Source organism: Bufo bufo, chromosome 8 (genome assembly GCF_905171765.1).
Source record: "Bufo bufo chromosome 8, aBufBuf1.1, whole genome shotgun sequence".
In the NCBI taxonomy this organism is placed as follows: domain Eukaryota; kingdom Metazoa; phylum Chordata; class Amphibia; order Anura; family Bufonidae; genus Bufo; species Bufo bufo.
In genome coordinates, this window is record NC_053396.1 from 59,863,397 (window position 1) to 59,887,113 (window position 23,717).

General features: G+C 41.6%; 1 protein-coding gene across 2 annotated transcripts in view; it reads right to left on the reverse strand.

Annotated features, from left to right (window-relative positions):
* Positions 1 to 23,717, reverse strand: part of LOC120977746 — a 61,610-nt gene that overhangs the window by 13,720 nt on the left and 24,173 nt on the right. The window lies entirely within an intron of this gene.

The following is a 23,717-nucleotide window of genomic DNA, read 5'->3' on the forward strand; positions in this document are numbered from 1 at the left end:
AACAGTCTGGTTATTTTTTGGCCATATACTACATCAGCTGCAGGCTGAGCCTGTGTCACCGAAGTGCATTTAACCATCAACAGTCTGATTATTTTTTGGCCATATACTACATCTGGTGCAGGCTGAGCCTGTGTCACCCAAGTGCATTTAACCATCAACAGTGTGGTTATTTTTTGGCCATATACTACATCAGGGGCAAGTTGAGCCTGTCACCCAGCGCCTAAAAAATAGACTTGACATTTCTATTCAACCAAATCTGTACTGTTTTAGCTGGTCAAGTTATTTGTAGTGACCGTAAAAGCACACTTTTTGTTTTGGGTTGAAAAACTATTCCCAAATTTGCCATTCTCAAAATAACTAGTTTCTGGTATATGAGGCCTACTTGAAATCTATCCCAAAAAGGATATCTTACATTGAAGGTGCTGATAGTGTCATTCAGAAAAACCTAAGACACACGCTACCGTGCAGATAGAAGTCTGATTCTGTGATGAAACCTATACCTGTCACACAGCGCAAAAAAAAAAACCAGGCCTTACATCTCTATTCAACCAAATCTGTACTGTTTTAGCTGGTCAAGTTATTTGTAGTGACCGTGAAAGCACATTTTTTTTTCTGTGTTGAAAAACTATTCCCAAATTTGCAATTCTCAAAATAACTAGTTTCTGGTATTTGAGGCCTACTTGAAATCTATCCCAAAAAGGATATCTTACATTGAAGGTGCTGATAGTGCCATTCATAAAAACCTAAGACACAAGCTAACGTGCAGATAGAAGTCTGATTCTGTGATTAAACCTATACCTGTCACACAGCGCAAAAAAAAAACCAGGCCTCACATCTCTATTCAACCAAATCTGTACTGTTTTAGCTGGTCAAGTTATTTGTAGTGACCGTAAAAGCACTTTTTTTTTCTGTGTTGAAAAACTATTCCCAAATTTGCCATTCTCAAAATAACTAGTTTCTGGTATTTGAGGCCTACTTGAAATCTATCCCAAAAAGGATATCTTACATTGAAGGTGCTGAATAGTGTCATTCAGAAAAACCTAAGACACACGCTACCGTGCTGATAGAAGTCTGATTCTGTGATTAAACCTATACCTGTCACACAGCGCAAAAAAAAAAACAGGCCTCACATCTCTATTCAACCAAATCTGTACTGTTTTAGCTGGTCAAGTTATTTGTAGTGACCGTAAAAGCACTTTTTTTTTTCTGGGTTGAAAAACTATTCCCAAATTTGCCATTCTCAAAATTGTAGTGAACGGGAACAATGAGGAAAACATCTAATAAGGGTTGCGGACGTGGACATGGTCGTGGTGGTGTTAGTGGACCCTCTGGTGCTGGGAGAGGACGTGGCCGTTCTGCCACAGCCACACGTCCTAGTGAACCAACTACCTCAGGTCCCAGTAGCCAGCAGAATTTACAGCGATATTTGGTGGGGCCCAATGCCGTTCTAAGGATGGTAAGGCCTGAGCAGGTACAGGCATTAGTCAATTGGGTGGCCGACAGTGGATCCAGCACGTTCACATTATCTCCCACCCAGTCTTCTGCAGAAAGCGCACAGATGGCGCATGCAAACCAAGCCCATCGGTCTGTCACATCACCCCCATGCATATCAGGGAAACTGTCTGAGCCTCAAGTTATGCAACAGTCTCTTATGCTGTTTGAAGACTCTGCTGCCAGGGTTTCCCAAGGGCATCCACCTAGCCCTTCCCCAGGGGTGGAAGAGATAGAATGCACTAACGCACAACCACTTATTTTTCCTGATGATGAGGACATGGGAATACCACCTCAGCACGTCTCTGATGATGACGAAACACAGGTGCCAACTGCTGCGTCTTTCTGCAGTGTGCAGACTGAACAGGAGGTCAGGGATCAAGACTGGGTGGAAGACGATGCAGGGGACGATGAGGTCCTAGACCCCACATGGAATGAAGGTCGTGCCACTGACTTTCAGAGTTCGGAGGAAGAGGCAGTGGTGAGACCGAGCCAACAGCGTAGCAAAAGAGGGAGCAGTGGGCAAAATCAGAACACCCGCCGCCAAGAGACTCCACCTGCTACTGACCGCCGCCATCTGGGACCGAGCACCCCAAAGGCAGCTTCAAGGAGTTCCCTGGCATGGCACTTCTTCAAACAATGTGCTGACGACAAGACCCGAGTGGTTTGCACGCTGTGCCATCAGAGCCTGAAGCGAGGCATTAACGTTCTGAACCTTAGCACAACCTGCATGACCAGGCACCTGCATGCAAAGCATGAACTGCAGTGGAGTAAACACCTTAAAAACAAGGAAGTCACTCAGGCTCCCCCTGCTGCCTCTTCTGATGCTGCCGCCTCGGCCTCTTCTGCTGCACACTGGGTAAATGTAGTGGCGGCTGGGCCCCAGGCGGAGAGCTGTTTGGCGCACGTCCTTCCGCCGCCAAGGATCGCAGGGCAACATTCTTTGCCTCCTGTCTCCTCCTCCTCCTACTCAGCTTCCTCCTCCTCTTCTTCCACCTGCTCATCCAGTCAGCCACACACCTTCACCACCAACTTCAGCACAGCCCGGGGTAAACGTCAGCAGGCCATTCTGAAACTCATATGTTTGGGGGACAGGCCCCACACCGCACAGGAGTTGTGGCGGGGTATAGAACAACAGACCGACGAGTGGTTGCTGCCGGTGAGCCTCAAGCCCGGCCTGGTGGTGTGCGATAATGGGCGAAATCTCGTTGCAGCTCTGGGACTAGCCGGTTTGACGCACATCCCTTGCCTGGCGCATGTGCTGAATTTGGTGGTGCAGAAGTTCATTCGCAACTACCCCGACATATCAGAGCTGCTGCATAAAGTGTGGGCAGTCTGTTCGCGCTTCCGGCGTTCACACCCTGCCGCTGCTCGCCTGTCTGCGCTACAGCGTAACTTCGGCCTTCCCGCTCACCGCCTCATATGCGACGTACCCACCAGGTGGAACTCCACCTTGCATATGCTGGACAGACTGTGCGAGCAGCAGCAGGCCATAGTGGAGTTTCAGCTGCAGCACGCACGGGTCAGTCGCACTGTGGATCAGACACACTTCACCACCAATGACTGGGCCTCCATGCGAGACCTGTGTGCCCTGTTGCGTTGTTTCGAGTACTCCACCAACATGGCCAGTGGCGATGACGCCGTTATCAGCGTTACAATACCACTTCTATGTCACCTTGAGAAAACACTTAGGGCGATGATGGAAGAGGAGGTGGCCCAGGTGAAGGAAGAGGGGTCATTTTTAGCACTTTCAGGCCAGTCTCTTCAAAGTGACTCAGAGGGAGGTTTTTTGCAACACCAGAGGCCAGGTACAAATGTGGCCAGACAGGGCCCACTACTGGAGGACGAGGAGGACGAGGATGAGGAGGAGGTGGAGGAGGATGAGGATGAAGCATGTTCACAGCAGGGTGGCACCCAAAGCAGCTTGGGCCCATCACTGGTGCGTGGCTGGGGGGAAACACAGGACGATGACAATACGCCTCCCACAGAGGACAGCTTGTCCTTACCTCTGGGCAGCCTGGCACACATGAGCGACTACATGCTGCAGTGCCTGCGCAACGACAGCAGAGTTGCCCACATTTTAACGTGTGCGGACTACTGGGTTGCCACCCTGCTGGATCCCCGGTACAAAGACAATGTGCCCACCTTACTTCCTACACTGGAGCGTGATAGGAAGATGCGCGAGTACAAGCGCACGTTGGTAGACGCGCTACTGAGAGCATTCCCAAATGTCACAGGGGAACTAGTGGAAGCCCAAGGCGAAGCAGAGGAGGAGCAAGAGGTCGCCAACGCAGCTGTGTCACGCCCAGCTCCTCTGAGGGCAGGGTTAGCATGGCAGAGATGTGGAAAAGTTTTGTCAACACGCCACAGCTAACTGCACCACCACCTGATACGGAACGTGTTAGCAGGAGGCAACATTTCACTAACATGGTGGAAAAGTACCTGTGCCCCATTCAACTTCTGGGTCTCCAAATTGTCCACGTGGCCAGAGCTAGCCTTTTATGCCTTGGAGGTGCTGGCCTGCCCGGCAGCCAGCGTTTTGTCTGAACGTGTATTCAGCACGGCAGGGGGCGTCATTACAGACAAACGCAGCCGCCTGTCTACAGCCAATGTGGACAAGCTGACGTTCATAAAAATGAACCAGGCATGGATCCCACAGGACCTGTCCATCCCTTGTGCAGATTAGATATTAACTACCTCCCCTTAACAATATATTATTCTACTCCAGGGCACTTCCTCATTCAATACTATTTTTAATTTCATTTTACCATTATATTGCGGGGCAACCCAAAGTTGAATGAACCTCTCCTCTGTCTGGGTGCCGGGGCCTAAATGTGTGACAGTGGCCTGTTCCAGTGGTGGGTGACGTGAAACCTGATTCTCTGCTATGACATGAAGACTGATTCTGTGCTGACATAAGGCCAGATTCTCTGTTACGGGACCTCTCTCCTCTGCCTGGGTGCCTGGGCCTAAATGTGTGACAGTGGCCTGTTCTAGTGGTGGGTGACGTGAAGCCTGATTCTCTGCTATGACATGAAGACAGATTCTGCGCTGACATAAGGCCAGATTCTCTGTTACGGGACCTCTCTCCTCTGCCTGGGTGCCTGGGCCTAAATGTGTGACAGTGGCCTGTTCCAGTGGTGGGTGACGTGAAGCCTGATTCTTTGCTATGACATGAAGACAGATTCTGCGCTGACATAAGGCCAGATTCTCTGTTACGGGACCTCTCTCCTCTGCCTGGGTGCCTGGGCCTAAATGTGTGACAGTGGCCTGTTCCAGTGGTGGGTGACGTGAAGCCTGATTCTCTGCTATGACATGAAGACAGATTCTGCGCTGACATAAGGCCAGATTCTCTGTTACGGGACTGCTCTCCTCTGTCTGGGTGCCGGGGCCTAAATATGTGACAGTGGCCTCTTCCAGTGGTGGGTGACATGAAGCCAGATTCTCTGCTATGGCATGAAGAGACTGATTCTCTGCTGACATGAAGCCAGATTCTTTGCTATGGCATGAAGAGACTGATTCTCTGCTGACGTGAAGCCAGATTCTCTGCTATGGGACCTCTGTCCAATTGATATTGGGTCATTTTTATTTTTTTAATTTTTATTTTAATTCATTTCCCTATCCACATTTGTTTGCAGGGGATTTACCAACATGTTGCTGCCTTTGTATAAATGTATAGGAAGACTGAGCACTCGCCAGCTGGACCAATTGGAGACCAAGAAACAGATGATATATAATAATTTATTATTTTAATATACCCCTAAAATCTATAATACAATAGAGGACAATATAATACCTAAAAAACAATTAGTAATAAAATGTCATAAATACACCTATATTATATATATAAATATGACTAGAGCAATACTAAAAAGACCTAAAAAGGGCAGGTGTTAGCAAGATAAAAAAGCATGAATATAAATGATTAAAATATTCGGTGAATATTCGGTGAATATTTAGAAAACTTCTGGTCAGTTCAGTGTATGTACCAGATATAATGTCCGATGATCAGAGTTAAGATATTCAGTGGATATTCGGTAAACCACTGATCAGTTCAATGAATGCGCCAGATATAATGTCCGATACTCAGAGCGGGTAAGTGTCCCTGTATTTAGAAAGATCAGTTCACTTTATGTAAAATGCTTTGATCGATATGGCCAGATGAACATGAAGTCAGTGGGTATAATACACCTGTTATTTGCCGTCTGATGTGAGTATAGCCGTGGCGTCCCACGAGGCTCACTATATCAGATTCGGCAGTACCTGGGTCTAGTCGTTTGCTTGAGGTAGTTCAGATGATCATGTAGTTCTCAACATACGGAATCTCCTGGTGATGTTCACCGATGCTGCAAGCCTGGACCTGGTTAATGATTAGCAAGGTGTTTCCTCCACATTAGCAAGAAGTTGCAATTCCGGCAAAGTTAAAATCCAATTGTCGGGATGTTGGGGTCTCGTAGGTGTTCATCAGCTGATGTCCAAGGTATACAGAAACCAAACGCGTTTCGGGGTCCTTTCCTGGCCCCTTCCTCAGTGGTGGTCTGTAAGAGGGTTTTGATCCCCTTTTTATACCCAACATCCCTTAAAGTAAGATGGAACAAAAATGTGGATTTTGGATCTGGTCACACAGAAACTCTGGCATGGAGCAATCTAAGTGATTGTTCTTTTTATAGGAAAAAAGTATTTTCGAATGTTGTGCTGAAGATTAGTCTTAATAATCCTATTATCTGGTGTTTCACAATTGGGTCCCATTCTTATTATACAATAATTTTCATATGTTTAATCAGTACAGTTTTATAATTTATAAAACACAGATGTGGTTCATATGTTTTATCAATGCGGTTTTACAACTTAAAAACGCAGATGTGGTTCTTTTAATGCGCATGCATTATCGATGCTGTCTTGTAGTTCATAAAACGCAAATGCGGTTTTTTCAATGCATATGCGTTTTATTGTCCCTTATATACATATATAGGTGCAAATATATTTATAGGTATAAGTTATATTGGTTTAATACAATATATAGTTTTAATAAAGATAAATAAATGTAACAATAAGAATGAAATAAAATGAAAATTAAAAATTAAAAATGAAGATATATAGATATATATATAAAAAACAATTATAATATATATATTTTTAATGAGAAATATATAAAAATGTAAAATATTCGATGAGTTAAAAATGTATATTCATTACTTCTATGTTCATAAAATGCTAATGTGTATCATATATAAAGACACAGGGTATGTCAGTTTCCGTCAATTCTATGTTTTAAAGAAATATCATATTACAAAAGATATAAGGAAAATGTAACAATATTTAAGGAATAACAAAATTTAGTTAGGATGATGCAGACTGTATTGGAGCTATAATGTAGCTATATTCATTATTCATTAATTCATTAATTCTGACTTATTTGTAGAGTCATTGGAGGGGAGAGTATAAGGATGGTGGCCGCCCACCCAAGGCGAACCAGAGTGGGTATTAATTCCACCTCTGGGTCACATCGGGAGGGGGGCCCCCACCCCCACGGGAAAACATTATAAGAAGCCGAAGAGTTCAGATTCGGCATTCAAACCCATGGGTATGATTGAGTCAAAGTTAAATATAAATCGTGTCTCAACGCGAGACATATGCTTAATATTATCCCCTCCTCTCCAATGAGGTTTGACTTTTTCAATAGCAGCAAAGGAAAGACAGCCTGGATTTTGGTCATGGTGTAATTTAAAATGTCTCGACACCGTATGTTTATCTGATCCACCCCTAATTTTGTAAAAATGTTCAGAAATTCTTTCTTTTAAAGTTCTTTTCGTGCGTCCTATATATTGTTTATTGCACGGGCATTGAAGAATATAAATTACATTTTTACTATTGCATGTTAAAAAATCTTGTATTTCATGTTTAAAACCATTTGGTTTGGTTTTAAACATGAAATACAAGATTTTTTAACATGCAATAGTAAAAATGTAATTTATATTCTTCAATGCCCGTGCAATAAACAATATATAGGACGCACGAAAAGAACTTTAAAAGAAAGAATTTCTGAACATTTTTACAAAATTAGGGGTGGATCAGATAAACATACGGTGTCGAGACATTTTAAATTACACCATGACCAAAATCCAGGCTGTCTTTCCTTTGCTGCTATTGAAAAAGTCAAACCTCATTGGAGAGGAGGGGATAATATTAAGCATATGTCTCGCGTTGAGACACGATTTATATTTAACTTTGACTCAATCATACCCATGGGTTTGAATGCCGAATCTGAACTCTTCGGCTTCTTATAATGTTTTCCCGTGGGGGTGGGGGCCCCCCTCCCGATGTGACCCAGAGGTGGAATTAATACCCACTCTGGTTCGCCTTGGGTGGGCGGCCACCATCCTTATACTCTCCCCTCCAATGACTCTACAAATAAGTCAGAATTAATGAATTAATGAATAATGAATATAGCTACATTATAGCTCCAATACAGTCTGCATCATCCTAACTAAATTTTGTTATTCCTTAAATATTGTTACATTTTCCTTATATCTTTTGTAATATGATATTTCTTTAAAACATAGAATTGACGGAAACTGACATACCCTGTGTCTTTATATATGATACACATTAGCATTTTATGAACATAGAAGTAATGAATATACATTTTTAACTCATCGAATATTTTACATTTTTATATATTTCTCATTAAAAATATATATATTATAATTGTTTTTTATATATATATCTATATATCTACATTTTTAATTTTTAATTTTCATTTTATTTCATTCTTATTGTTACATTTATTTATCTTTATTAAAACTATATATTGTATTAAACCAATATAACTTATACCTATAAATATATTTGCACCTATATATGTATATAAGGGACAATAAAACGCATATGCATTGAAAAAACCGCATTTGCGTTTTATGAACTACAAGACAGCATCGATAATGCATGCGCATTAAAAGAACCACATCTGCGTTTTTAAGTTGTAAAACCGCATTGATAAAACATATGAACCACATCTGTGTTTTATAAATTATAAAACTGTACTGATTAAACATATGAAAATTATTGTATAATAAGAATGGGACCCAATTGTGAAACACCAGATAATAGGATTATTAAGACTAATCTTCAGCACAACATTCGAAAATACTTTTTTCCTATAAAAAGAACAATCACTTAGATTGCTCCATGCCAGAGTTTCTGTGTGACCAGATCCAAAATCCACATTTTTGTTCCATCTTACTTTAAGGGATGTTGGGTATAAAAAGGGGATCAAAACCCTCTTACAGACCACCACTGAGGAAGGGGCCAGGAAAGGACCCCGAAACGCGTTTGGTTTCTGTATACCTTGGACATCAGCTGATGAACACCTACGAGACCCCAACATCCCGACAATTGGATTTTAACTTTGCCGGAATTGCAACTTCTTGCTAATGTGGAGGAAACACCTTGCTAATCATTAACCAGGTCCAGGCTTGCAGCATCGGTGAACATCACCAGGAGATTCCGTATGTTGAGAACTACATGATCATCTGAACTACCTCAAGCAAACGACTAGACCCAGGTACTGCCGAATCTGATATAGTGAGCCTCGTGGGACGCCACGGCTATACTCACATCAGACGGCAAATAACAGGTGTATTATACCCACTGACTTCATGTTCATCTGGCCATATCGATCAAAGCATTTTACATAAAGTGAACTGATCTTTCTAAATACAGGGACACTTACCCGCTCTGAGTATCGGACATTATATCTGGCGCATTCATTGAACTGATCAGTGGTTTACCGAATATCCACTGAATATCTTAACTCTGATCATCGGACATTATATCTGGTACATACACTGAACTGACCAGAAGTTTTCTAAATATTCACCGAATATTCACCGAATATTTTAATCATTTATATTCATGCTTTTTTATCTTGCTAACACCTGCCCTTTTTAGGTCTTTTTAGTATTGCTCTAGTCATATTTATATATATAATATAGGTGTATTTATGACATTTTATTACTAATTGTTTTTTAGGTATTATATTGTCCTCTATTGTATTATAGATTTTAGGGGTATATTAAAATAATAAATTATTATATATCATCTGTTTCTTGGTCTCCAATTGGTCCAGCTGGCGAGTGCTCAGTCTTCCTATACATTTATACATTTTATCCTATTTATGACTGGGTGAGTCATATTAGACTTAGTAGCACCCATTTCCACTACCGTATACAGAGTGAGCCACCATACTTTGATTATGTTGCTGCCTTTTGCAGCCCTCTAGCTCTTTCCTGGGCTGTTTTACAGCCTTTTTAGTGCCGAAAAGTTCGGGTCCCCATTGACTTCAATGGGGTTCGGGTCCGGGACGAAGTTCGGTTCAGGTTCGGATCCCGAACCCGAACATTTCCGGGAAGTTCGGCCGAACTTCTCGAACCCGAACATCCAGGTGTTCGCTCAACTCTAGACATAAGTATTCAGACCCTTTGAAATTACATTTGAAATTTAACTTCCATTGAGATGTTTCTACCTCTTGATTGGAGTCTACCTGTAGTAAATTTAGTTGAAAATGATTCGGAAAGCTACCCCCGTGTCTATATAAGGTCTCACAGCTGACAATGTATATCAGATCAAAAACCAAGCCATGAGGAGGAAAGAACTACCTGTAGAGCTCAGAGAAAGGATTGTGTTGACGCACAGATCTGGAAAAGGGTACACTAAAAGTTCCCAAGAGCACAAAGGCTTCAATAAGTGGAAGAAATTTGGAACAACCAGGACTCTTCCTAGAGCTAGCCGCCCCACCAACGCAGATAATTGTGGGAGAAGTGACCAAGAACCCTGCACCAGATGTGTGCAGATGTGAGAAACTTCCAAAAGGTCAAGCATCACAGTAGCACTCCACCAATCAGTGATGTGAACCCGGCCTTATACTCTCTCTGTGTAATATCCACTTGTATCCAATAATAATAGCCTCGACATGCTGCGAGTTGTAGTTATCTCCACTTTTATCTCTCCCTATGTTACCCCTTAATTTCCAGTAATAACAATTTGGTGATGATGAGACCTGTGGTTCCCTTGTCACTATTATAATGTTCTGCAGCTTCTGAGGTGTATATTAGGAGGTTCTGCAGCAGATGAGGTGTGTATTCTGAGGTTCTGCTGCAGCTGAGGTGCGTATTGGGAGGTTCTGCAGCAGCTGAGGTGTGTATTAGGAGGTTCTGCAGCAGTCAGAGAAACATCAGTTTCTATGTCTGCACTTTGTAAAATGTCCCTGTCCTGTTCCTCTGCCAGCACGCGTCGCACTGTGATGTGACTGACCAGTCCACACTCCAGCGTCCAGCGACCAGCGTCACCAGTCCAGACTCCAGACTAGTGCTGTGAAGATATACCCCAGGCCCTGACCGCGCTCTGCCATCAGCACCGACAGTAACTCAGCATTGAGGAGGAGGTGAAGCAGGAGCAGGCACTATATAAAGTAGCAGCGGCAGGCACAATTCATCAGGTAAGGCTAGGTAATCACGTGCAATCAGATTTTGGTATTCTGTTCCAGCATACCAGCAGAATACCAGAATCGCCAGATCCAGCATATGCCAAACACTGCTGCCACCTGCCGGATCCCATTCATGATAATGGGGTCATTCGAGATTTTTTTGCCCTTTGTTTTTGACAGAATCTGCAACGAAGGCTTCTGCTGGAATCTCTGCAGTAGATGTGCACATACCTTAAGGGTGCGATGGGTCACTCACAAGGGGGCCCAATTCCGATTCTTGTCATGGGGCCCAGTGATTTTATATGTACGCCCCTTGCAGGAGCCTATTTTGAGAACCGTAGCTGTTACAAACCTTAGCAGTTCTTAGCACAGAAAAGCTTCAGGAACTGCTCAAACCCCCTCCCTCCCCATACTGTAGAGGCGCCAGAAGAGTTTGCAGTATTACTTAGGACTAGAGATGAACGAACTTGTAGAGGTTCGAATCAAGGTTCACCAAATGCTTTAAAATGTTTCTTTCTGACCTGAATTGGTTTGGGACGATTGGCTCCAATTGCTCTGGAAATTGGTATATTGTGGTGCACAATGGTGAAAAAAACATGCAAATGAAATTGAAAATGGTAGATTATTTCCATGGCACTCACCCCATCACAGAAAGTCCATTTTATTCAATTAAGGGCTTGTTCACACGACTGTTTGTGTCCCGTTCCTGAATTGCGGACCACATTTGCAGATCCGCAATACACGGGTACCGTTTCGTTGTCATTCTGCATCACGGATGCGGACCCATTCATTTCAATGGGTCCGCAAATCCGGAGATGTGGAACGGAAGCACGGAACGGAACACTACAGAAGCACTACGGAGTGCTTTCTGGGGTTCCGTGCCTCCGCACCGCAAAAAGATAGAACATGCTCATCCCCATGCGCCTGCCCCACAGAAGGCTATTTGCATTCCACAGCACAGGCATGGGACACCAACGGTTGTGAGAGAGAGCCCTAAAGTGTACGATACAGGGAATAAAAACCCAGCAAAAAATGCCGGCCAATAGCCGTTTCGCTTTGCGTGACGCTTTCGCAAGGCCTAGTGAGGTAGACGTCAGCACATCTTTTTAAACCCCACGCTACCTTTCTCACCTGTTAACCTTTTCTTTCCATGTATCATTAACCCGTAGAGGACCCGCGTCGTACATGTACGACGCAGATGTCCGTGACTTAAGGACCAGCGCCGTACATGTACGGCGCTGTGATCGGGCGGATGCAGGAGATGCTCCCGCCCAATCTGCCGCAGGAGTCCGGCAGTCACTGATAGCCGGACACCTGCTGCATGCGCCAGCATCGGTGAAATCACTGATGCCAACACATTAACCCTTGATGTGCCACGGCCAGCCCTGACAGTGGCACATGCGATGTCCTTCCTGGTATCGGAACTGCCATCGAGTCCCCGTGCTGCTGTGATGGGGACCCGATGGCATGGAAGGCAGCACAATGCCTTCCTTAGGCATCTTGGCTGCCTTCTGGGAGAGCCTGTGAGATCCAGCACCATGGATCTCACAGGCAGGAAGGCTGTAAGTGTATTACAGTCTGTAATACACTTATAGTCAATGCATGACAATACAGTATTGTCATGCATTGTAAAGGGGATCAGGCCCACAAAGGTTGAAGTCCCAGAGTAGGACAAAAAAAATAAAGTTTTCCCCCAAAAATAAAAGTTTCAATAAAAAGAAAAATAATAATAATATCCTTTTGCCAAAATACAGGGAAACAAATTTAAAAAAATAGGGGAAAAAAGAAAAGTACACATATTAGGTATCACCGCGTTCATATCGACCGGCTCTATAAAACTACCACATGACCTAACCCCTCAGATAAACACCATAAAAAAAAATAAAAAAAACAGTTCTAAATTAACCATTTTTTGGTCACCTTACATCGCTAAAAGTGCAAGACCAAGCGATCAAAAAGGTGTATACCCCCAAAATAGTACCAATCTAATCATCACCTCATCCCGTAAAAAATGAGCCTCTACCTAAGACAATCGCCCCAAAAAAAAAAAATCTATGGCTCAGAATATGTAGACAATAAAACAATTATTTTTTTGTTTAAAAAATGCTGTTATAGTAAATAAAAAAAAGTATGCATATTAGGTATTGCCTTGTCTGTAACAACCTGCTCTATAAAAATACCACAGGACCTAACCCCTCAGATGACCACCGTAATTTTTTTTAGATTAAAACAGTGTAAAAAAAGCCTTTTTTTGTCACCTTACATCACAAAATAGTGTAATAGCAAGCGATCAAAAAGTCATATGCACCCCAAAATAGTGCCAATCAAACCGTCATCTCATCCCGCAAAAATCATACCCTACCTAAGACAATCGGCCAAAAAATGAAAAAAACTATGGTGAATACCATTAAAAAAAAGTGTTAAAAAAGCCATTTTTTGTCACCTTATATCACAAAAAGTGTAATAGCAAAAAGTCACATGCACCCTATTAGTAGTACCAATCAAACCATCTCATCCCCAAAAAAATGGGCCCCTACACAAGTCGCCCAAAAAATTGATAAAACTACGGCTTCCAGAATGCGGAGACACTAAAAAATAATTTGTTATGTAAAACTGAAATAAGCAACCAAAAAATATTTGGTATTGTCGCGTCCGTAACAACCTGCTCTATAAAAATGCCACATGATCTAACCTGTCAGATGAATGTTGTAAATAACAAAAAATAAATACAGTGCCAAAACAGCTATTTCTTGTTACCTTGCCTCACAAAAAGTGTAACATAGAGCAACCAAAAATCATATGTACCCTAAAATAGTACCAACAAAACTGCCATCTTATCCCGTATTCTCCAAAATGGTCACTTTCTGAGAGTTTCTACTCTAGGGGTGCATCAGGGGGGCTTCAAATGTGACATGGCAACTTAAAATTATCCCAGTGAAATCTGCCCTCCAAAAACCATATGGTGTTATTTTCCTTCTGCGCCCTGCCGTGTGCCCGTAAAGCAGTTTTACGACTACATATGTAAACTACAGAATCAGAGCCATAAATATTGAGTTTTATTTGGCTTTTAACCCTTGCTTTGTAACTAGAAAACATGGATTAAAATGGAAAATCTGCCAAAAAAGTGAAATTCTGAAATTTTATCTCTATATTCCGATAATTCTTGTGGAACACCTAAAGGGTTAACAAAGTTTGTAAAATCAGTTTTGTATACCCTGAGGGGTGTAATTTATAAAATGTGGTCACTTTCTTGGAGTTTCTACTCTAGGGGTGCATCAGGGGGTCTTCAAATGTGACATGGCAGCTTAATATTATCCCAGTGAAATCTGCTTTCCAAAAACCACATGGCGTTTTCTTTGTGCAATGCCGTGTGCCCGTACAGCAGTTTACGACCACATATGGGGTGTTCCTGTAAACTACAGAATCAGAGAAATAAATAATGAATTTTTTTTGGCTGTTAACCCTTGCTTTGTTAGTGGCAAAAAAATTATTAAAATGGAAAATCTGCCAAAAAAGTGAAATTTTCTATTAATTCTAAAGGGATATCAACATTTGTAAAATTAGTTTTGAATACCTTGAAGGGTGTAGTTTCCAAAATGGGTTTGGGTGGTTTCTATTATGTAAGCCTCACAAAATGAGTTCAGACCTGAACTGGTTCTTGAAAAGTGGGTTTTGGAAATTTTCTGAAAAATTTCAAGATTTGCTTCTAAACGTCTAAGCCTTCTAATGTCCCCAAAAAATAAAATGGCATTCACGAGTCACGACATGATCTAAACATGTAGTAGACATATGGGAAATGTAAAGTAATATCTTTAAGGGACATGTAGTATCTTAATAGATCACTATCTTGAAATATGCATTTACTTAAAAACAAAACAATCATAAGAAGGAGGAAAGATCATTCCGATCATTCAATCCACAGGGTCCTAGTGCACTCGTCCTCATTATCCACCTCGCTTCTGTTTGCAAAAGAGATCTGTGTCAGAGCCATAAACTGGTAGATACATTTTCTGTAAACCTGCGAACCGCAGACACTGATCTTCACCATTATGTATATGGAGTACATGGCTAATAAGACGAGTGCTACCTTTACCTGTTTTAGAGAATAAAAATGTTCATATACACGTTTATGTAAAGGGTGAATCTTCTTACCAATGTGATAAAATTCACAGGGATGAAGAAATAACATAAACATCAAAATCTGTATGACAATATAATATAATATTATCATATTTATGTCTTTCAAAATATCCCTGTACCAATATATCCCTAAGGCTTTCACTTTTGCGAAATGCTGCAATGGGCGGTTACTTTGGGCGTTCTGCCAGATCACTTTCACCTTCAATTAAATGGCAGTTTTTATAAATTGCATGCTTAATATGTTCAGACATAGGACTAAAGATAAACCTATCCTGTTCCTTTCTATCAACCCTCTTCGTCAGTAATCGCTTCCGATCCTGATTCACATCTCTAGAAAAAGCCTGAGCGATGACCTCTTCACTGTATCCCCTAGCACGTAGTCTATCAGTTAGTTCTTTGGCTTGTTGTAACAAAATCTCATTGTCACTATTCATTCATATATATTGGATATATGGAAGGGACTGTTTAAGATGTATAGGATAAAAACTATCAAAATGCAATAAGGAGTTAGTTGCAGTTTTCTTACGGTATCCACAGTAGTAATCTGGTATCGATGACTATCTTCACTTCCAGGAAATCCATCTCTCGATTGCCAAATTGGGCAGTAGACATTATATTCATGTCATTAACATTAATATATGGGACAAACTCAGTACCTGCCCACACTATCAGGACTTCGTCAATAAAGTGTGTCCAGTATTTTCTATATTTCAAAAGGGATGGATCACATTGTAAACATACTGTCTTCCCACAGGGCTAAAAACACATTTGCAAAGGTTGTTGCCACCGGTGTGCCCATCGCTGTTCCAGTTCCCTGCTCTCTCCATAAATGTCTCAACTGTATGTATACCATCACAATGTCTGATTCATTTGTACAGGCTGACCACATCAATTGTGGCCATCCTGCACTGATAATCACATTCTAAATCATCAAGGTTCTGCAATAGTGCTTTTGAATTCTTCAAGTATGAAGGAATACTTTTTAGGAGAGGGTGTAAAAACCAATCCACGTAGCTGGACATGGGTTCAAGAACTTAATCCATTGCCAGCCACTATTGGTCTACCAGGGATCCATTGTTTTATGAATTTTAGGCAAAAAGTATCAATTGGGTGCAATGGAAACAATTTCTGCGCTAGTTTCTGCAAGATCACATTAGACTCAGTGCCTTGTCTCAGAAACAAACGTAATTTTTTTTGCATAGCAACTGTGGGATCGCAATCTAACTTCTCCTAAGTAATATGATCTGATAATTGTCGCATGGCCTCCCTCTCATAACAGGTCCTGTGCATAACCACTACATTCCCACCCTTGTCTGCCGGTTTGACCACCAATTGATCTTGATTCTTCAACTAGCGTTGGGCGCGAATATTTGTATTGCTAATTTTAATTGCGAATATCGCAACTTTGAGAATTCCCAAAGATTTAGAATATAGTGTTATATATTCGTATTCGCGAATATTCTATATATTCTTTTTCCATCAGTAGCCTCCCTTCTTGCTTGTGGGCCAATGAGAAGAATGCAATGTCTTTGTCTGAGCTTAGCAACATCCCTAGCAACCAATAGGTAAGTTGCCTACCCCTTTTCTATATAAGAACCTCCCCAGCAGCCATTTTCTGCAGTTTTTTGCAGTTCTGAGAGAGAGACAGCAGTGTTATTGCTGTGCTCTGTGCTTTACTGTTTAATTACATTAGATAGTTAGTTAGTTAGCTTATATATATATATATATATATATATATATAATACAGATGGTTAGTGGGAGATAGTCAATGTAGGTTAGATCGTGATATAGTGTAGCTGATAGGTTCTGCTGTCCATACATACATGCTACAGAGATAGTGCTGTGATGTCACAAGTTCACAACAATACACCAATCAAGTGCACCAATCAGTAATGTGTAGTCAGACCTGCTAAAATGTGAAGTTGCACATATTGGGCAAAAATATGCGCATCATTAATTGCAGATTTGCGCAACTGCGAATATATTGGAGCACTCTATCTGCATATAAAGCTTTTGTAATGTTCTGCCGTGCCAACCATTTTCTCTAGTCTCAGGAAACTTCTAGCAGCTTGAAAAATGTAGCAACAGTGACCCACACCTGTATTGTGCGCGCAATACGTGCATATTACATTGCCGATTTTTGCAATCAAGAAAATAATCGTGAATTCTCAAATTCGCGAATATATGACGAATATTTGCCCAAATATTCGCAAAATATCACAAATTCAAATATTGCCCCTACTGCTCATCACTATCTTCAACCACTTCAAAGCCCTGTGTTATCCCGGGCTCAGATTGCCCCTACTTGAGGGATGAACTAGAGTCCAGGTATCTCTCTCAACAGCATTAAAGAAATTATAAAGAGCACTGCCATGGGACAAGGGTGGTAAATAGGATGATAGTACACCACCTTTAAATGGTTCTGCAACTGCCGTGGGGCCCTCAATATTGCCCTCACTAAGTAGATCATATAGGCCATTAAGACCTTGATGGTCCTCCTGGCTGAAGTTGGACCCCCCAATGTTTTCTTTAGGGAAATATGTTATCTCTTTTCATTCATTTTTATTTTTATTTTTGCTTTTAACCCTCCCTAAGCTCTTGAATGCAAATAGAGTGGCTGCGCCTAAGTTATATAGAGGCACCGGCCACTACATAACTTTGACGTATCACCTCCTGTCTAAATGTATGCCAGCTCCCTTGCGGCTGCAGATTTAGACCATTTTCTAGGCCTAAGAAAGGTGTACAAAATGATAAATGCGATAGGCCGACTGACCTGCCCCCTTCCCTGTCCACGCCACACCCTTTTTTTAGACCTGGCATGAGCAGGGTAAAGTCGCAGGTTGCTACACAGTTAACCTTTGCGCTGCAATCTGCTTCAGATATACACCAAAAATTGGCATATGTCTGATAATATAGTAAATGACACCCAATGTTTATAATATTTCCTTGACGGATTATGGGGGTTATTTACTAACTGATATACTGCACAGTTTTCTGGCATATATCTGTCGCAGATTGCGGTCCAAAGGTTATTTGTGTCGCAATCTGTGACTTTCCGCACTCACGCCAGGTCTAAAAAAGGGGGCGTGGTGTGGATGGGGGAGAGGGCGGTCTACCAGGCCCGTCTCATTTATGATTTTCAATGCCTGTTTTAGGCATAGTAAATGTTCTAAATCTATGCCATCAAGGGAGCTGGCGTAGATTTAGCACGCCAGTAGATGCACCAAAGTTATGTAGAGGCCAGCGCCTCTACATAACTTCGGCGGATCAACAACCAGCGCAGGAGTCTAAAATCACGGTCTTAATAAATGACCCTCTATGTTCTACTTATGTGCTAATGGAATCCCCTATAATATTTGAAGGCCTTTATACCTCTGTAACTATGAAACTAAAAATAATTTTGAAAAGAAAATAAGTCACTTCCACATCTTCCTGCTGCGACTCAGAGGAGAACTAAGCCATCCTATCCACAACCTCCTCTGGCCTACTACTACTACCACTATTAATAGGCTTGAGCGAATAGAGCTTCGGATCAGCGATCTGAAGTCGATTCGTTCAAACACTTTGGTTTTAATGCTGTCAGAGACCTGTCTCCATACAGTATTAAAATGTATTGCCTACATACAGGCAAAATTCATTTTACCTGAAGTCGTGCGAGACTTTAGTGAATTAATTCTGAATTTATTTCTGCATCTTTAAAAATATTTAAAATTAGGAATCCAAATTTGTGTTTGGTACTGAGGTACCAGTCTGTACCAAACCCGACTTCAGATTCCTAATTTTAAATGTTTTTAAAGATGCAGAAATGAATACCGAATTAATTCACTGAAGTCTCGTACGAGTTTAGGTGAAACAAAGTTTAAGTTTTAATGATGTACCAGACAGCATTAAAATTGAAGTATTTGACCGAATTGACTTTGGATGAACGATACGAAACTTAATTTTCTCAATTCGAAACATTAACTACTACTACTTCTGACCAATAGATGGTGCTGCTACTAACCACATTCTGACCCTCAAGGAACAAGGTCTGGCCCTGGGTCTTTCATAAAGATTCCTTCCGCATTCCTGACAATCTTGGCCTAAATGTCCACAGTCACACAAAGTATGGAACAGTTTGCAAGTCTGTTTTCTGGAACTTAAAGGCTATGTACACTTCCGGAGGGAATTTTTGTTTTATGATTGCATGTTACTCATTTTTGGCTAAAAATCAGTTTTTTTCAATTGGCCTTCATCAAAAATATTGAGCTGTTCTGTCACAAAAAGGCTAACTGTTTCTAGCTGTGTGACTGGTATGTTCACTTTCAATTTGTGCCGTCATCTAATAAACATTATCTTTAAACTTCTAAGAGGTCAAAAACACTTTTTAAGCCTCATTCTTATTAGTAAGATAAGAACTGAGCTACTGTATAATGATTGTTTATAAAAGAGCAGAGATAAGGAGCCTCTGCTGATGGTCTGACAGAAAATCCAAAGGGTAATACTAGAGCAGGCATGCTCAACCTGCGGCCCTCCAGCTGTTGCAAAACTACAACTCGCAGCATTCCCATACATTCTACAGCTATCAGCCTGCAGCATGGCATGGTGGGAGTTGTAATTTTACAACAGCTGGAGGGCCACAGGTTGAGCATCTCTGTACTAGAGCATGTCAGCTGTGTACAGAAAAAAGATGCCATATTTTTAATAAAGATCAATTTAAGGAATTATTTTTAGCTCAAAATGAGTACAATACAAGAATAAAAAGGTGTATATAACCTTTAAAGACAGGGAGGCCCAATAAAATGTCCTTCCCTTTCTACAAGCACAATGAAGGCACTGCTACTGACAATTGACTTTGGAAAAAATACAGTATCTGCACCACTAACAGTTTTGGGCCTAATGTCTTATGTGTGTTCAAATATGCAGATTCATAAAAAAGCTTTCTTTATAAAGTTGTCAACGTATTATGAGATTATTCCACCCGTCCCCACAACACTTAAACTGTCTGGAGATGCGTCAACATAGATTTCGGCCTAGTAGTTAGTATTATCACTCTGAGTTGTAAGACACACATTTATTGCTATTTTCCCATAGACAAAAAAAAGACTATTACAAGTTGAAATAGGTGCCTCACCTGGTTTTAACCATGTATCGGGTGCTCAAAATCTATCTCATATAAAAAATATAGAAAAAGTAACTCAGTGGCACCACACCGAACCTAAAGTTTATCTGGATGCGATACCGAGGAGTGATGCCTTGCGGTGGTGCTCAGCCTGTAGCAGCAGTGAATATGCAAAAATATCTTCAAAGAAGAAAAAAAAAAAAACGAGCGGCACTCACCGGTTGTAGAAAGGTACACTTTAATCCATAGCAGGAGGGGGGTGCATGGGGTGCAAACACAGCATAAGCAACAGCCGTTTTGCGCGTGTGTGCGCTGTAACGGTCACGTCCACACACACACAGGGGGAAGGGTAGTGACCACTGCGCTCCACCCTCACCCCTGGCCCTGCCTACTTGCCTCTCGAGTCCTTATGACAGGGGACAACTGGACGGCAATCCCTAACTTAGGATATGTGCAGGGAAGACAGACAAGACAAAATACGGAACATGAGCGGACCGGGTCAGAACCAAGAGAGCTATGCAGTACAACGGATTAAGCAAAGAATGGTCAGGAGAAGCCGGGGTCAAATACCAGGAGAGTAGCAAAGTACAAGAGGAGTCCTAAGAGAGTAGTCAGGTGGGAGCCGAGGTCACAATACCAGGATGTATGCGCAGTACAGGAGGAGCAGGCAGAGGATCGTCAGGGAACAGGATCAGGTAAATATTCAGTAGTCCAACAAATAGCCAGGAACCTAGAAATTAACAGGCAACCTGTAGCCAGCAGGCTGCCTGTATTTATAGTGGGGAGTGAGGGTCATGTGACGTGGCCAGCATCACATGACCGACAGACCAACCAGTCGAGCACCGAGTGATCAGCTCGGCGCTCAAGGCAGACTAGGAGCAGGGAGCCACCCAGCTAGTAAAGCCGCCCTGGGAATGAGGTCAAACACAGAACCTCATTCCAAAAGCTAAGCAACAGTTCTGCGGGCAATGGGGGACCGAGTGCACCTTCGGAACCCCGTGACATGCGCTTCTTCTGGCTTTCCACCATTGGCGGGGTCACGGCTCGTACAAATCTGCACGGAAGGCCGCGTCATCGCAGTAATTACTTATTTAATCAACACCTGAAGTTCCACAACGGGCAACAGGGAATCGATAGCGGGACCCCTTCATTGGTGTAAAGTGCATGTGCAATTAAAAACAATATATATACGAAAATACAGTTCATGCAAAAATACTTAATTACAGAAATACACTCATATCTATTTTTTCATTTAATCCCAAAGGACCCATTGCATCTGTGCATAGGATCCATTTAGTTTCTCTTCTCAGAAGCTCCCTCTCTCTGTCTCCACCTCTCTCTGTGCGGTTAACTATTTCAAGACCGGCAAAGGTTAATACACTGGGATTTCCATTATGTACCCTATTCACATGATCTATTAACCGCGGGACCCCCTTTCCTGTTTTCAAGGAGTTTAGGTGTTCACGGAATCTTTCGAATAGACAGCGGATGGTTTTACCAATGTAGAAGCGTCCGCATCTACATAGAATGATATAAACCACAAATTTGCTGAGGCAGGTAATAAGTGGAAAAACTTTGTGTTCTATCCCTGCAACAGAGATCACTTGTAATTGGGAATTAAGGTTGCAGAAGGAACAGCTTCTGCATCTTTTATTCCCTTTTGGTCTCTGTTCAGACAGCCATGTACAGCGTTTTTTTCTGAAATGGCTGGTTACTACTTGGTCACGTATTGTGTGGCACCTTCTAAACGCAATCACTGGTTTCGTATCTTTTAGTTGTTGTAGTGATTCATCCCTCACTAAAATGCTCCAGTTTTTACCTATGACCTGTTTTATTTTTTCAAACATGGGGCTAAATTTAAAGGAGAAGGCAAAGGGTGGGGAAGATTTGATTATGGTTTTACCCTCCCTCAATTCTGTCTGGTGTACAATTGATGCTTTTTGCATGGCTTGATTTAACAAATCTGGGGGATAGCCTCTATGTCTCAGCCTATTGCGCAAATCTAGCGCCTGTTTTTCATAGCTCCTTGGGGTAGTCATGATCCGCGCAAGTCATCTAAATTGGCCATATGGCACCGATTTTTTCACTGTGTTTGGGTGGTAACTGGAGAAATGGAGGAGGGAGTTGGCTGCGGTGGGCTTACGAAATCCCTCCGTCACCAACTCCCCCTCCACCACAGACACCACTACATCCAGAAACTCGATTCGATTGCCCCAAACTGGTAAGTAAACCGCATATTCATATCATTCTGTACATTCAAATGTTCCACCAAATCCCGAAACTTTGCCTCATCGCTGGACCATATAATAAAAATATCGTCCGCGAACCTGTAATAGGCATGTATGTGTTTCAAAAATGGGTTGGAAATTGAATATACAAAACGATCTTCGAACCGGGCCAAGTACAGATTGGCGAACGTATACGCCACTGGGGTCAAAGTCTATCTGATTCACCCAATCAGTAAATTAAATTCTAGAGTATAATGTATAGACGAGCACTCCTCATCTGGTCTTGTGCAGAAATATTTATTAATTCTAAAATATTTTAGTTAAAAAATCTAAAGTATTTTAAAAGAGAATGTATTTGGGAATGGTATAATGTACAGATGACATACAGTTGCTTATTGAAATTTTCACAAAAACATAAAATGGTGTGGACTTGATCGCATTAGTATAATTGTGCACAGAAAGTGCATGTGCAATAAAGAGAATATCACAAATTGGTAAAAATAAAAAATAAATGTGAACAAGTAAAAAAATGAAAAAGTTTTTGAGTATAAAAAATATATAAAAATAGTAAAAGTATGTGGGTGTCCAATCTATTAGAAAAATTAATCATGGTGCTGGTGAATCAGTTGTTGTATTCTTGATAGAAGATCAGAGAGTGAATAAAAAAAAAAAAATATATAAAATGTAGAGATATATATAGTTGTGATCTAAATAGTTCAGTGTCTTCTCTTATAGATTTATATTCTCCTTTCCTCCGTGAAGTAATTCTATTCCTTGTGCTGGTTAATATTGCTGATAATCATAGATAGCATTTATATTGCACAGTGTCCGAATAAGTTAGCAGTGATTTAGCAGTGAATATATTGCACAATGTCCCGATGTGTTGGCAGTAATTGATAAATTCTGCTGGATAATGTTATTGCAATATTTCAATACAGCGGCATTCCTGCTTATTATGTAAGTACTTGTGGCTTTCGAGTAAACCCGATTCTGCTGGATACTATGGTGTTTAAAATACAATGAATAAATCCAATTCACAGGCAGCAGGTTGTCAGGTCAGCCGTGGCGTCCCACGTGGCCGCCGATATCAACTCCAAACTGCCGTTACCTTTATTATGTCTGCACAGCTATCTTGCTTGTGTTTGCCCTTGTACGATCGGCTGGCGTGTGGATGAGACTTCAGTCTTTCAGAGTCCCATGTGTGTAGTCACGATCTTAGGCTAGCCGATCCACAGACAGGTTTTCTTATGGTGGTTGGAAGCGCTTCCAAAAG